This window comes from Lepisma saccharinum, chromosome 3 (assembly GCF_977018435.1).
Source record: "Lepisma saccharinum chromosome 3, izLepSacc3.1, whole genome shotgun sequence".
NCBI classification, from domain to species: Eukaryota; Metazoa; Arthropoda; class Insecta; order Zygentoma; family Lepismatidae; genus Lepisma; species Lepisma saccharinum.
In genome coordinates this window covers 44,126,158-44,143,513 of record NC_139231.1, presented here as the reverse complement: position 1 = coordinate 44,143,513, position 17,356 = coordinate 44,126,158, and the positions used below count along the sequence as shown (strand labels likewise).

Genomic DNA, 17,356 nt, shown 5'->3' with positions numbered 1-17,356 from the left:
TTTTTCATTACTGCTATAATTCTTATAAGAACTTCTGTGCACTGTGAAAATGGGTTGCTTTACTTAAATTCTAAGCTTGCCGCCGGGAAGCAACAAAAACTATTGTTCTAAATGTGCATTGTGAACAAAAAAATATCCAGAACTGCAATTCATAGCACATTATACAAAGAAAAGTGTCTCCTGCTCTTTCTATAATAAAAGCTTTATAAAATGAACTTTCAAAAGGAAAAACAAATAATATTTTTTTATTAAAACCATAGCCTGCAATATTCTTCGAACACTTTACGATATTTTCTTAAACTGTCCAATCTCTAACAATTTTTCTCACAAATAACAGGAATCTGAATCAGTGTTTTATGAATTGCATTTGTATCTAGAGTACTATTACAACATAAAATTAATAACCTTGAATAAATTGAAAAATGGAAAGTAACGATGCGTTTCGAAAAAGTACGAAAAAAATACTAGATATTCGTTCACTACTCTTTGTATGATACCCTTCGTTAGACGTAATAAACGCTGGTATGGGTTTTAAAGGAAACTACTTTATTCCAAATAAATTAGTATTTGCAACTGTTTAAATATTTTGTTTGTAAATTTTTCGAGATATCTAGACTGCACCAGCCGTCTTGCCTCGTCTCGTGTCCCATCTCTCGTTTCGAATTTCAAAAGGCCTGTTCCGTTGTGTCTCATTTCGTTAGCAACACTCCAGGTGATGCACGTAATTTATTTATCACAATTGCAAAGTTAATCCATCAGTGGCAGCTGATCAGTTTTTGCATTACCAGCTGTGCGTATGTGTAGTTAAAATGTGGGATTTTTTTCGATTTAAAATATGTGTTATTTATTGTTATGGGTAATTGGAATACTGGTTTTCGTATTTGAAACTGAAACCACACGAGAAATGATTGGTAATTTGTCTCCTCCCTACAGTAATATCTTCCGTCTCCACCGAATAACATTAATGTATGAAGACTTATATTATGTTACAACCAGAAGCATATATAAAATACATTTACGTCTTCATATGTTTATTTTATTCCAATTAATGATCACCAGTTGTATGTAAATGTTTGCAAGAAAATTTCCGGCAGAAAGTAACTGTAAAAGTAACTTACAGTTACTTTTCAAGCACCAGTAACTGTAACTGAGTTACTTTTTAAAATGAGTAACTGTAACTCTGTTACTTTTTGAAGCAAGTAACTGTATATAGTTACCTTTTAAAAAGTAAATTTCCGAACACTGATGGATGTTGCTTGTGTCTGTCTTTATGTGTTAAAATGTAAATCCATCTTGTTATAAATTAAAATATATTTATTTATGAAGTTCCAATCTTGACATTTCTGTTTATGTCATGAAGATTATAACATACCACGTCACCCCTAGATTGCTTTCCTTCGTCTCATTCTCACCCGCAGTGTTGCCAGTAAGTGAACTTTCTCATATGAGGAAGATTGTCGGAGAATGAGTCCTGAAAAAGGTTGAAGTACTTTCCCTAGCCTCATCCTCACCCTGCTAGCTTCTGGACTTGCTCAGAAGAGATGTCTTCAAAATCAAGAACGAGAGAGTGATTCTCATTAACGAGACTCGTCTAATGTCAATACCATAAGTACTGTATCTTTCCATTCTAGGTATTGCAACTTTGAAACGGTGGTCCAGATGGAAAGCCATGCTAAAAATATTTTTTGAAAATATATTTTCGCAACTCTGTGGCTAAAAAAGACGAAGGAACAGTATTTCACCCCTCCTCCATCCCTCCGTGCTCGGTCGGAAACGAAGTCAGCCCCTGGTCAAACATCGAAAATGTCCAGAGCTCGCGGAAGCAGCCCTGGGTTTCCGAGGGTAAGAGGGAGGGAGGGTTGAAGCGGGGGCAAAAGTACATCAACATGAACCAGCCCTGACTCTAACTGACAGTTCGACAGACAGGTAGGGCAGCGGGCGAGGTCCAGAGGGAGCCAGGAGCTCGCAGGGATCAATTAGGTAGACAGAGAGAGCGAGTTGGCCACGAGCAGAGGAGCGGGCAACTTATGGCTCCGCTATCGGTTTGATTCATGATGGTGCACGGTCGCATACCGTAGCGTCAAGTGTGACGGGAATAATGAATGTTGGCCGGGACGTTAAAATCACCAGCGCCGAAACAATTAATCGTGGGCGGATGTCTCATTTATCGATTGTAGATGTCGCTACTGGCCACCGAGCTCGAGTATGTCCCAGAAACCACCGCGGAACCAAGTCAACACAGTAAATGGGTACCAATTTGTGTGACAATTTCAAAGTTTAATAAAATTATGCTCATTTATTAAGAAATGTGGACACACAATTCTACTGATTCCACGAAAATTCTATGCTCCATGTGCAATTTTGGTTTCTTCGAAATATTCATGTTCAGTGACGGAGTTGGAGGTCACCACCAATTAGGTTCAATGATGGTAAATTTTAGTGGTTCCTGGGAAGGTATAATGGTTTCATTTTAGGCGTCTGGAAGAGGATGTTCGCCATTTACCCTAATGTTTGTTACGTACCCAATAGGACCAAGTAATGTGAATAGTTTGCCAAAGACGAATAGAGATGGCAGCACCAGGCGTGCAAAGTTAAGAATTGGCATAATATATGTGAATAACTTTATAAGCAAATCGGAAAGATGAAAAACAATAGAATATATTATAAGAAGACAAAAAATAAATATGAAAGAAGTAAATTAATATATATATCTTATAAATCAAATCAATGATCACATGTAAGTTAATATGAAAATTAAGGAAGTCAAAGCACTGATACAAGTTTGTGTCTTTGAACAGATACTGCATCTGTATGATTGATTTACCATTCCTATAGGGGAAATTTTGTTTACATCAGTGGCCCGCGCGTTCTGATCGACGCCCCACAGCACTTTTTGGTTGCGCAGTTTAACTGTAGCACCTACTTGGATGCGCATGTCAATCGGCTGCACCAAGTATACACTCTGTTGTACCTAGTTAGTGGTGGCGCGTTCCAATTGCAGCCCCAAGGGAGGATATTAGTATTATTCCCAAAGCTTGGAGGAAAAAGTTAGAAAGGGATAAAGAAATTCGTAAAATAGTCAAAACCTAAATAAATTGAAATCCAGAACGTCCATTAAGGGAGATCCAGACCGTCCATTAAGAAGGAAGTCCAGATCCAGATCTGTCCATTGAGAAGGAAGTCCAGATCCAGACCGTCCATTAAGAAGGAAGTCCCGATTCAGACTGTCCATTGAGAAGGAAGTCCAGATCCAGACCGTCCATTAAGAAGGAAGTCCAGATCCAGATCTGTCCATTGAGAAGGAAATCCAGATAGAAGAATATACAGATAGAGAAAATAAAATAACAAAAAGCATAGAAGAAAGTAGCTTATCATGTAAATATTCTTACTCCATGTATCCTGTGTTTAAATAATATATTCGTTTAAACGTCTCCATTGGAAGGCATCCTGTCTGGTTTCGTTGTCTACAAAGAACCCTACCCTGTAGATAAGCTAGCTGAGTTTTAAGATTAAGGTTAATGAACCTTTGCACCAAATGAAGGTAGCATGTTTCTATCCTTTTACATCGGCCTTCTGCTTCTAAGGGTTAATCGCACCGATGCGGATGGTTGATGGGACAAACACAATTATACATCCAAGTCTCGAGCAGGGTTCGAATCTAGAACTTATCGTGTTGTGGCACGTACTGTTAGATATAGAGGTCCGCCTTTAATGTGTCCGCGATAGTGTCTCACCACATTTGACACATTCTTACTGCAGCGAACGGAATGGCAACTTAAAAACACTTTCCTGATCGAACAGTCAACATCACACGATTACAATAAGGTAAGCACATATGAAGAATCTGAATGAATTCTCTAATACCTGCATGTATAAGGATCAGCCAATAACTAGCTAAAACAAAAAAAAAACTCGAGACTTAAATAGAAGCACCAACTCATCTCAGTTTTCCATGCAATTCTCGCAAAAACACAAGTCTATGACATCTTCTCCGCCTTTGTGAGAGTCGCCCCCCTCCCTAATTTAGTTCCGGCCCTCTGACGTACTTCCTTGTAAAATCCTTTCCAATCTCTTCCACCTCACCCTGGGTGCCAAGCGAGCAGATCATACTGTATTAGCGCCGGAATTACGAAAGGGGGGTTTCACATAACATTTATATTTTTTAGTCCCTGCTTCGTTACACATGTATATAAAGTGAATAAATATTTGGTTTTAAATAGACAGTACTGTAGTTCTTGGAGTTAATTCAGCAAATCATAACATTTCCAGTAGGATTATATGGGTTTATTATACGTTGCTATTATTTACATATTTACAAAGTGTTTCCATATGTGCATTTACATAATCAACCAATTTCCTTAATTCAAGCAGAGACGTACCTATGGCCTATCCATTGGTACTTTCATCAACACAGAGTTAGTCTGTGGCCTACCCTCGACTTAATTGATATTCCGACCAGTCTTGCGTTTCCCTACGCAGCATCCTCGTTCAGCCCGCTAGTCATTATGATGCGATTCGGCAATATCTTACAGATGCAAATCTTTGCTAATTGGGAAACTTGGGGATTTCAAACAGGGGTTGGCTTTACAATACATATATTTTCCATCACCAGTCTTGCCACCATAAGTGGACTAAACTCTCGAAGAAGGTTCTTTGGCCAAGTATTACATTTACTTCTCAATCATTCAGTCTAGCCACCCTAAGTGGACAAGACTTTCGAAGGTTCTTCGTCGTTGTGAAGGTGGTAAAAAACTGTTTTTTCTTAAGCCCAACTTGCCTTTCTTATAGTCGAGATTGGAGTCCGTGGAAGTGGACCCCGTAGCACTGGAATTTTCCACTGCAACGGTCATTTGAAAGACAGCTCCCCCACTGGGAAGCTAAAAATCAGGGGAATCTAATATCCAGCAAAAAATACATTCCATTAAGCATATACACTTACATGCAATAATAACATAAAAGTACGCACATGGAAACATATTACTTAACCCTACACCTTGTAGCTGGCCAGTAATTAATTAATACAATAACACAAAACCAGTAATGGTCAACCCGACCATTACATCATAGAGGATTACCAGAATAATGCACTGCAAAAACAGTGGCTCCAAGTCAAGTTCGATCCCTGTTTAAGGCATGGATTGTGTTTGTTCTCTCATCCATTTCATCGGTTGATCATTCTTCCTCATCATTACCATTAACCGAAGAGGTAGAAAAGCAACATAAAATAATCCATACAGAACGAAACATAAAACGAATAACAAACTGCGTATCCTTCTTTAAGGTTCGAGAGGGATTATATTTTAATATTATTTCTGACTTTCCTTACTTAGCGTCACTTCTTTGAAACTGCTTCTTACCAGGATGAAGATGCACGATGATTAGATTAAACTGGTGCAGCGACACAATAAAACATATACCGTATACCCAGGACAGGAATCGTATACTGAGAACCTTTGATGGAGATATTTTATCGTTGCATCAACACCTTTTAATAATTTATTGAATTAGGCCATAGTGATAAACAAAATTAAATCCTCATTAGTATGGGCATTTTTGAGACACTCTGTTTTAATTAGAAATATCTCCCAACAGCAATATTGCCTTAATTTCGAAAAACTTTTCAAACAAACCGAAAATATGAGCACCAAGAGATAATTTTTTATGGGTCGTGAAAAAAAGTTGTGCTCGGGAATTTCATTGCTCTACTCCCCCTCCCCTCCTCCTCTTCAGAAATTTGAAATTCGCATTCCGCTCGCCTGATGATTCGCTAATTGCCGAACTTTTTTTTTTTTAAAAAAAAATCATCTTGCGGGGCGATCGGAAATGATGTGGAAACGAACATTTCCTCCCCCCTCATAATCGTGAACGCTGGGAAGGAGTCGAATATCTGAAACTTACACCAGAAGGGTGATTAGCCTAAAGAAACGATGATATAATATTCAGATTTATAGCTGAAATTTTGACTCTTGGGCTAGACATACGCTGAGGTACCTTAACGTTTCAGACTGTCAGTTTCTTAACGAAATGATTATTGTAATTATTATTTACGCCGCGTGAGGGAACCCAGGTTCGATTCCCGAGGTGCGTGATTTCAGAAACTTCTTTGTCAAAGTCTCTGCATTAGTAGCTGTGGGGCTCACCCAGCCTCTCGCGCCTGTGGAGCTCTCAGGAGGTAAAGGATAGAGGAACGTGATGCTTATCACACCACCTTCACACTTTGCGACTTCATTGCACAGTCCAATGCTCAAGAGAAAACTTTATAGGTTGTCCGAAAAAGGCTGGCTTCATAGGTTGAATTGTAATACGCACGTGACAATTGTACGACTACATTATATTATACAGTTGGGTATGGTATCTTTGTAGCAGTGTTTCGAAGCTGGACTTAGGTGCTATTTGGCTTAAAATGCATTTACCGTAGTCGCCAAATTATACCTCATTTAAAAAACGAAAAAAAAAAAGAATGTGGACGATTCAAACATAATTTTTCACTTTGATAGCGATTAAATATTTTAGAAAATGACATAGAATTTGTATTTTACTACAAACGCGTAGCATCTAGGTAATCTCTTTTCCGAAAATTTTTCACATGTTCCTTCCTTCCTCTTGATGTTCATGCAGATTAGCAGTAAAATACTATTTCGTTGTTGAAAAAGTATGAATTTGTCAGATGTAAAATATTTTAAACGTTACGTAATCGTTAGTTGTTAGGAAAATACAATTTGTTATGTATAAATAAAAGGAAAGTGAGTTGGAATTTGGAACAACTTTTTGGAAGTTGCATGTTTGAACCCCTTTTCACATTTTACCACACTCGGCTACATAGTTTGAAAGTTAAAGTTACAAGGCTTTAGTTATGACTTGGGCCAATCCCGCTTTGGTAACCCCTTTGTCCGTCGACTGAAGCCGTTGTCTACTCGCCAAAAGTGGCAAAACCACAAAATCTAATCTCATGTTGCGACTGTGAATTTCGAACATAGCATTGTAGGTACAGGAAATGAGATTCATTCCTGGACTTCAAGTGAGCGATATTGCAGTGTTCTGCTACCAGTGTGAGGTGAACTTGTGAATTATTTCCTCCCAATTTTAGTTTCTTTTATATATGTTTCTGTTTCTTTCTCGGTCGCTGCGATGACTTAAATAACAATCCAGGAGGTGACATTTTTTCAAGACACCCAATTGTCAATCTCACTTCCACGTAGTACACTCTGGACTGATATTTGCAGAGTCTAGCGCATGTACCCTTGGCCATAATCCTCCATGGGACTTGTGCTGTGCGCTTTCCATATGTGTTTGCGATTCTCCCATCATCTACAGGGTGGCCCAAAAGCCAGTTTCCCCTGGGAGAGAACAAAATGATGATACTTCTAGTAAGGAAATGTGTATTTATTGCTGGAGAAAGGTAAGAGAGAACAATTCAGCAGTCTCTACACAGATAACGATAATGCTTAACACCGTTTCTCCGGTGGAACTCTTTACAACACTTTAAATTTAATTCTTAGAATTACATATACAGTTTCTCTCAGGGGAAACTGACTTTTGGGCCACCCTGTATTTCATCTTACTACCACTCAGACTCATCTTCGCAATTATACAAAAATGGCAGAAACACGAAGGAAAAATAAATCAATTCAAACAGTCAATCAGGGAGACTGAAGCTAAAACATCACAGAGAGACAGATTCAGCTTTTGTTCCTGAAGAAACAAGACTTGCAACGTTAACGATTTAGCTACGTATCAGCCGCCTGTGTTCAACAAAGCAGGCACAAGTTTCACATTCAAGACACGAGTAGAAATGTGTGTACTTTCTTCTATACAGTGGTTTCGGATTCACAAAACACTGTTAAAAGTTTCCGTGGATTTTACAGTATTCTACCATTTTAATTTAACAGTTTACCTGTTAATCTTAGAAAACGGGACGCAACCGTTTTTTCGTGAACGCAGGCGTATTCGTGTCTTTAGCTATTTCTGCCGAGACTGGAAAGAGAAGTATAGATGGCGCTAGTAATCCTTGAGATGTTAAACTCAAACACACTCGTACAGACTAGGTACATGTAGGCCTACAGCAAAGCATTTAGACATAAGGAAAAACTTTAAAATTTTAAATTGAATATTTTATCACGCATATACGTAGATAGGTAATTATTATGAAGTGCAGTTTTGCGCACCATCAATATATATTTTAAATGGGGTGATTAAAATTCCATTCTCCAGTCAACGTTTTGCAATAACCGAATTTCTCTGGGATTGAGAACTTTTCGGACAACCCGATTTACTGTTATTATTGTTGTTTTTGCTTCATCTAAGGTGGAAATGTTACTGTAGCATATTTCTTAGTAATTTCCAAGTAGGCCATAATTTCCCATTTCATAACGAATCAAAAGAGAGCCCTGCGTCACGTGTGCAAATGTATGCAAATTGATAAATTTCTGAACATGTGATATCTAATCTTCCCAGAGGGAAGCAAAATTTTACCACGAACAAATAAAAGTATATTTGAAAAGTACACTTACAGTGGAATACCTGTAGTAGCACTAATCACGGTTACTCACCTGCAAAACAAAACGAGAAAGAAATTACTTCAAAGGGCAATCTACAAGAACTATATAAATTAAAAATAAACCAACAACATATCTATGTTGTAATCTAACGATAATAACAAACCAATTAGTTATTATTTTAAACTCCTAAATGTTGGTCAGAATTACATTAGTGTTTCTACATGTGCTTGTATTTAGGATGGGAAACTCACTTGTTCTACTTCTAGTCATACGTTGTTTAATATACATGTTTCTTGTAGTACAGTAAACTGCAAAGATAATAGTAGGCAAATCTTCCATCACCATGTTCATTGGTTGAAAGGTCAAGAATTGAACAAAAGCACAAATAGGCAGAGGACAACATATGCTTCAGTATAAGTACAATAACATAAGTTTAAAACGACAGAAGGTCAAATGTGCGATAATAGCAACGGACAATTTGCCTACTGTTACCTTATTGTACGTGCTAAATTTCGTGACATCTGGAAATCGGACTGTTCCTGTCACCTACCACATTTCATTGCCTCGTTTAACGAAGACAATAAATACGTAACTGGAATACGAATGCATTATGCGATATCAATCAACTGTTGTACAAGCAGACTAACTATTAATGTAGTAGAAAGGTATTATTAGATTTGTATCTACAACAGTCAATTTCACATTTCTACAGCCTTTAGATTACAAGATTCATATTCTACATGGTTCCATAACTGTAGAGAGGGTCAAGTAGAATGAAACCCTCAATGAGAGCACGCTAAGATAAAAAAGTCCGCCTTTCTACCTTATATTCATAGGTGGCAGCACAATAAGATAATTTGAATTTTGTGTAAAGTCTGAGAAGTTGGACTTTATCTGTAACGTTTTTACATGCATTAATACATAATTATAGAGTAGAGAAATACACAATGAAAAGCGCGTATTATAGTATTAGATCAATATTCGATTGGTACTGAAAGTTGTAGATAAGCTAAATAGAGTATTACATATTTATACATACTATACTACTATACATACATACTACTAGTGAGTATCAATACACCTTCCTATCTTCTGATAACAAACGTAACAAAACTGGGACAAAATAGTTTACCTTTTAGGCAGACAAAATATACGCTTATTAATCATTGTCGTTGAAGGTACAAGGTGTTTCGCTCGCTCTCGGTACCTGATTTTCGCTTACAAAAATCAAACTATTAGTCATAATGTAATGAAATTTGCTAGGGACATACCTTGGTGTTTGAGAAGCATGGTGACGTCATTGGCGCCACATCATTGGGCCCATCTTTTTCGACACAACAGTGGATACATAAGTCTACGTGGGAATCTTCCGCGAGTGTGTAAATCAGGTGGATGACGAGGAACTCCATAATGGCTATTTTCAGCAGGATGGCGTCACTTGCCACACTTCCAACGCTAGCATGTAAGAAATTGTCCTTCTTTTGAAGATCGTGTAATTTCCAAAGGACTTTGGCCACCCAGATCGCTTGACCTTACCCCACCGGATCTCTTCCAATGGGACAAGATGAAAGGAAAGTTCTATCACAACAAGGCACTGACTATCATGGGACTGCAAGACAGCATTCGGCGGGAAATTGACGCTGTGACTCCTGATGTGCTCGTGGCTACCTTCTGTAACATGGAGAGGTGTGTGCAGGCATGCATTGATGCTAATGGCGACCACTTCGAACACTCGCTGTGACGTCACCATGCTTCTCATACACAAAGGTATGTCCGTAGCATATTTCATTACATTATGATCAACAGCTGAATTTTTATAAGCGAAAATCAGGGGCCGAGAGCGAGTGACACATCCTGTGCAATGAAGGGTGTTGTATTACTCTATGATCGGCTGTTTTTCTTTCCACTTGCGGAAACAATGCCAAGAGGTGAATTATGGCGGTTCTTACAGAAGCGTGATCAGTACCCATAAGAGAGGAGGTGCATACAAAAGTTTTCTCTAGCTGAATACAGAATGGCAGTCGCAGTACAGAGGGAGCCAGGCTATGTTCCGAATCGTACAGCGACATGAATTAGGGAAAAGGCACGCCTTGCTAATCCCCAGCACAACACGTGGCTTCCATCATTCTGTAAATGTTTAATGCGAAGAAGGGAGGAAAGGAAGCCAGAGAAGTAAGGGGAAAGAACGCCAGAAGAAGGAAAAAAGAAAAATGCTCAAAGCAATAACTTCACCGCATTCGTTAAGTCTCCGGAGCGACACCCGTCTCCGAGGAAGAAGCGGCCAAGTGAAGGATGAGAGAGAGAGACGGGAAGAATTAGGCTCTTGACAAACTTATTTGGAGGTGGGGGGAGTTCTGAAAACTTGGGAGGAATCATTTTTATTTCCCGCCCGCCTTCTCCCCCCACGGACCACGGAACGTACGCTTTCGGACTTTTGAGTGAGTTATGGACGATCTCGGCTACATAACTCTGCGTTATCGCCATGACCCCAGCATCTTCTTCAGTCAACGTAAATCACGCACTCCTACCCCCAAGCAGCCATGTTTAATAATTCAGTCTCCATTTGGCGCTCTTCCCCTCTGCCTTTCAATTGTCTGCATCGACGTGTCAATTCCTTCAGAACACACAAAGGAAAGATATCTTCATATCAAGCTGTCAGGGCATTTAAACACAACCTGTAACACACATTTACACATATTAACCCTATTCTTTATATTTATTTTGTATCTTTTCCATGCATTCTTTCAATATGTAATTTATTTCACACAAACACTTACTAACTTTAGAAATTTTATTTGTTATATGTTATTAAACTTGAATAAAACACAAATCAGTGTAAATATAGTATTGCCTTTTTTCTCATTTAATTTAATATTCTAACATTTCATTCATGCTTGATATACTCTGTCTTCATTATTAATATTTTTTTGTCATTACTTTCACCAATATAATGAAAACATCGTTCTGGATAGCCGAACAAAATGTTAATATTAAAAGAAGAAAAGCTGTCAAATTACATGTAAAATAGAAACTAATAGGAACAACTTGTAACCTAACTATACAATTCTGTAAAATAGACACAATGAATGAAAATGACCAATATATGTAATTTGTAATGTAATAGATGAAAATGTAAAGTAAAGTATTGTAATAAAATAAAATACAAATAAAGTGCTCAGCACACAAAAACGGGGGAACCGTAATTCTGAGGATATGACATCCTGGTTTATTTAAAGGCACCAGGACAATAAGTGCATAACCCTGAATATATGCGGGTGGGGGTGGATTTGTTCAGGGGGTTCCCTGTTTTGTTTTGTTTTGTTTTTGTCAGGGCATTTCGTGATTTTTTATAGGTGTATGTGGACATCCTCGCACCAGTATGACTGGTGTATATCAGTGATCAATAACTAGAGTTGACGAGCTGTACCTTTGCGGGTGAACCCTGACAAAGCCGAGCTGCGCAGTAGCCAATGCGCATCATTCTCCTCTTAATCTATAAGATATGTCGACCACCCAAACAACAAGCGAGAGGTACCTACATGAATCCCCCCCCCCTCTCTCTCTCTCTCTGCGGGGAGTACTCAAGATTTCCGTAAAGATACAGCTCATCAACACATACTTTTCAAGGTGACATGAATGTAGCAATTAATACTCCTAATTTGATTTATGTCGGTCATTGATTCCCATAATTTGAACCTATCGATTCTTCTTAAATCTTTTAAAACACGTGCTTTAGTTTACACGACTTCTCTACTTCAACAGGTGGGAAACAGGGAAACTACCACAAATTACACATCCATGATGTAACTCGAAGACGTTCCTATTGGCAAATTTCACGCCTATTGAGAGTCCGTTGGACACTGTTTAATCTCGATTCTAGAAATAATAACCTAAACCCGAATTTAGTAGTCGCTGATCAATTTGCTAAAAGTTGCAGTCCAAGTCAACGCACAGAAAATAAAATGCATCACGTTTAATTTATTCATTTCAATATGCATCACTTGGTACAACTTTGCGTATAATTGTTGTTGCCTTGGTTCGTCGTTGAGCAAAACTAATGATCGGATCAATTCTTAACAAAAGAAAATGCATTTTGAAGATGCATCAAGCGAAATTCTGGAATGCTTCTCTGAATTTGAATCGGCATTGAATGCATTTTCTTGAAATACTTTGTATCATTAATTCATGCAACTGGTACACCTTTCATATAAATTCTCTTATTCTTCTTAATACTTTTTAATGTTATTCTTTTTAATTTCTTGCCCAACAAAACGTTATCTCGAGCAGCAAGTTTAAAGTGGGATTCGAACCACTATGTGTCTCCACCGGGTGTATAACCCGTGACCCATTAGATTAGTGGTTCTCAACCTTCTTCAGTCCGGACCCATCTTCAAAGACATTACACTTCATGGCGCCCATAAGCAGGGGCGCCGGCAGAATTACTTGTAGGTGTGCACCCAGTTTAGAATCATATTTTTGCTACCATCGAGTACTTTACGAAGCCATCTTTAACACTTGCTTAAGCAAATTATATACAATTCATTCTAAAGTAAATATGTAATTTAAAACATTAATTTATTGTAGTATAACATCTAACTAAACACACATACTGAAATTGGGAGATGCCGGTAAAAGCAATGGTAGAGCGAATAACAGAAATGTAGAGTTTAGACTACACGGGTTGAATTTCAAATGTTAAAAAAAACATATCTTAGTAATTTAAAGTAATAGGTTTTTAATTTTAAGACACAGTAAATACATTTTCGATCTTCGCGAACCTCCAAACACCCCCTCGAGACCCAGCAATGGATCGCACCCCATAGGTTGAGAAACAATGCCTTAGATGTTTCCTTAAGATACAGTTTTTATTCACTGCTTTGCGTTAATTCATGCTTCTACTGTTCTGTGTGTAGCTAAAAAAACTGTTACTCCAGTTCCAAATCCAAGAATCGTTATCCGGATCCAAAATCCAGAATTCGATAATCAAATCCCGAAATTCGGAATGCTTATCCAAATCTCCGCTCAAGAAGTTTACCGACTGCTGAGTTCGTCGAGTTCTCATTGCGTTATACTAATCGATAGACAGTTGATGTTGGTTTGTTCCATGCATTGTGACTTTCTGACTGCACCCCGTATATAAAATTTACAAGACCGTACAGATAATAGTAAGTTCATTGCCCTGTTAGATACACTAACAAAAACAGACAGAAATCAACCTCCTCGAAACGAGGAGGAGGCCCGTTCTGGTGCACCCCGCTGTGCGTTTATGAGCAATCGAAACGAAAATACGTCTGCGTCGAGGTCGAAATGGGGAAACACCCCCTCCCCCATCCCACCAAGGAACCCTGCCCACAAGTCAGTTTTGCGAGCGACGTAAACTGGAGGATGAACCATGTTGACATGCACATAACACGGCGATCGGATCAACCCATTCGTGTCTTTCTCGCTGCACTTTTATTTTTGTGATCGCTTAAATTCAACGGCAAATTGCGAAATCCGTCTGAAAGGGTGGGTTCTCGTATAAAAGAGAGAGAGAGGGTGAATAAACGCTGGTTATTTACACCCAGAAAGTCGACCAAGTGAAAAAAGAGACATTCCACGCGGCTCGTAAACGGGCCATTGTGAAGTGTCCATTTCTCTCTTACACTTTTTTTCTTCTTTTTGAAACGTTCCGACGCCACCAGAGACAGATAAGCAGCTGCCAGTGCAGAGTTCCCAACTGTCTAAACCTTTCTCTATCTAAAATATGCGACAGAACTTACTTTCATTCGTAAAAACCGCGTGCGGCTAGTCAGCGAGCCATGGAGAGCCCGCCCTGCGCAGAAGTCTCGGGCGCATATGGACAAGTCTCAAGCGCATGCGTGGGAGGAGCATTCGTGACGTGAAGCTCTCTATAAGGAATTAATTTGGTGTTTTTTTTAAAGTCCACTTTATGCACAGTAAGGCTAATCGGGTCTGAACCTACAGTTTAAAGTGAGATTAGAACCACTATGTTCCTCCACCGGGTATCGAACCCGGACCCTTTGATTATAAGGCGATGACGTACTTAAAGAATTAACTAAAAAGTATTCTGTTATTGCTGTACCGTGGAAAATAATATTTTTTTTCTCGTTCCACACATTTAATTGTAGGATATCTGAAGGGATTGTACCCTGTAAGGCAATTACCACTCACTCACCTTGCTCAGCCGTAAACCCCATCGTGTCGACTCCAGTTGTACACTTTAAGAATGACAGTCGATGGTACCAATAAGAGCAATGAGAGAGCTGAGACGTTGCGTCTCGCTCTGTTATACTCGGAGGTGCATGATCCCCGAGTTGACGCAATGTTCCTGCCAAGTTGGAGCACACGTATATTGTGCTGAGGAAGGGTCTTGCATACGTTACTCTTGCCCTACCGTCTACAATCCCCTCCGGTTAGGATGTCTTTGGCTAGGGTTGAAAACTAGACAAAGACATAGGCAAGTGACGAATAAATAAGAAGAACACTGGAACACTCTGTATAATTATAACTCCATTAAGCCTTGTTTCCATGATTATGAAAAACTAAATATGCTGACCAAGGCAGTAATTTATTTTATTAAAAACATAAACTAACGTAACGTTTCAACCTTCTAGCAAGGTCTTCTTCAGACTCTGTATCAAGTACAAAAGTAACCAGATACAACAAGAAGGGTAATATATATACACAAACATTACTCCCTCCAGACTATTTAGAAAGTTGTTTGGAACTTTCTAGCAGATGACTTTCACTTTCCAACTTTACTTTCACCTAAAAGGCTAAACACAATTACTTCCATATAGAATGTGGTTGGACTATTTAATCTCACGCTCTTTTCCCTTCATTTTTCTTCCTTCTCCTCTCCTCTTTTTCTCTTGTCCTTTCCACTCTTTCCAACATCTTCTTCCATTCTTTGTTTAACTTCAGTCCCCCATTCCAGTTCATTGTGTCTTCTTCGCCTTTCTTCTCTATTTCCTTGGCTTCCTTCCATTTTCTCACTAGCATTCTCTTCTCCCTTCCTATCTGCTTAGCCTCATCCCACTCTATGTCATGTCCTGTTTCTCTCGTGTGTTTAAATATTGCATTTCTCTCTCTCTTAAGTCGTACATCATCCCTATGTTGTTTCAACCTGTCTTTCAGCCTTTTTTTCGTTTCTCCTATGTACACACTCTGACATTCTTTACATTTTACTTCGTAGATAATCCCTTCTTCTTCCTCTTCTCTGTTTTCCTTTTTCTTGTTAGCATTCCTCGCTATTCCTAAGATGCTTCTCCCTCCCTTCCTGTAAGTTTTAATTCCTGCTTTCCTAAGCACTTTGCATATCTTTTCTGTGGTCTTCCCCATACTCCTTATTCCAAACCTTCTCTCATCTTTTTCTTTCTCTTCCAATTCTCCCCTGCCCGTTTTCTTACTTCTTCTGTTTATGTCCAGTCTATCCTGCTTCTCATAGCCATTCTTTTCCAGCTGTTTCCATAGGCTATTTATTTTGCCTTCTTTTTCACATTCTTTCATGCATATTTTCTTGATTCTGTCCTCCATATTCTTTATAAAATTTATTTTTGTCACCTCACTTACATCACTTCTTTTGTGGCAGAATACCCCTGCTGCACACTTCTTCTGATGCCAAGCGGTTTCAATTTCTTGTCCTCTTTTCCTTTTCATCAATATATATCTATGTTTGGAGAGAGGCACAGCGCCTAAAGGATTAAAAATAAGTAAGAAGGGAGTGGTTTGCAACACCAGGAGATGGAGGATATTGGTTCAGAAAATGGAAAAAGAACTGATATGGAATGAAATAAGGGCAAGAAGAAAGGAGATAAAGATAATAAAGGAGAACCTGACAAGAATTGAAAAAGCTATTGAAGATGGTCTCACCATTTTTACGAGAGAATATACATTTCATGAAATGAAAATCTGGCAGGAGAAATTTAGAGAGAAAATGAAAGTAAAATTGAAGAAGAAAGGAGAGGGACTAGGATGGAAAGAAGAAAGAGGAGAAGAGGAAGAAGAAGAGGATACCAGAAGAAGAGTTGTGGTAATAGGGAATGTAGATCTAACAAAAGAAGAGGAAGCTTTTTTAAAACTAGGCAGAGGTTTCAAAGTTAAAGAAAGAAATGCAGATTATGAGGAAGTTATATATGACATTGAAGAAGCAGTGCTCCATATAAAAGAAGAACCAGAAAGAGACAAGATTAGAAGAAGAACAGCAGCCATACTGAAGAAAGAAATGGGAAAACAAGGAAAAGTAGATAATTTGAGTCAAAAAGAAAGGGAAGGGATGAAGAAAATCAAAACAAGAAATGATGTGGTGATAGAGCAGGCAGATAAAGGTGGAGTAATTGTGGTGATGGAAAGAGAATGGTACGAGAGGAAGTTTGAAGACCTAAAAGAAAATGGATATGAGGAGATTTGTGGAACAGGTGAAGAACAAACTATAAAAGAAAGAATCATTAAAGACTGTAGGAGGAGTGGATTCGAGAAATGCATAAGGGAGACAGGAAGACTACCAAGTTTGAAAGGCTTTCCAAAGATACACAAAGAGGAGATAAAGTTAAGACCAGTAATGAACTGCAGAAACAATATTTTGGAACCCTTAGAAAATAAATTAAAGAAAGTTATTGACGTGTTAGTAACACAGCAAGAAAGCAGAGCAGTTAAGAACAGTGAACAAGTAGTAGACCTCATAAAAGGACTTAAGTTAAATGAGATGAAAACGACAATGTTTAGCTTAGACGTGAAAAGTATGTTCCCGAGCATCAAGAGGGGACACGTTTTGGACATTATTAAAAAGAGAATGGGACAAGAAATTATAGGAGAATGGGATAGTGAAAGGGTAGTGAAGGCGCTGGAAACCATTT

General features: G+C 38.5%; 1 protein-coding gene across 2 annotated transcripts in view; it reads right to left on the bottom strand.

Annotated features, from left to right (window-relative positions):
• Sema2a (Semaphorin 2a) overlaps positions 1–17,356 on the bottom strand; it is a 1,542,453-nt gene that overhangs the window by 958,542 nt on the left and 566,555 nt on the right. The window lies entirely within an intron of this gene.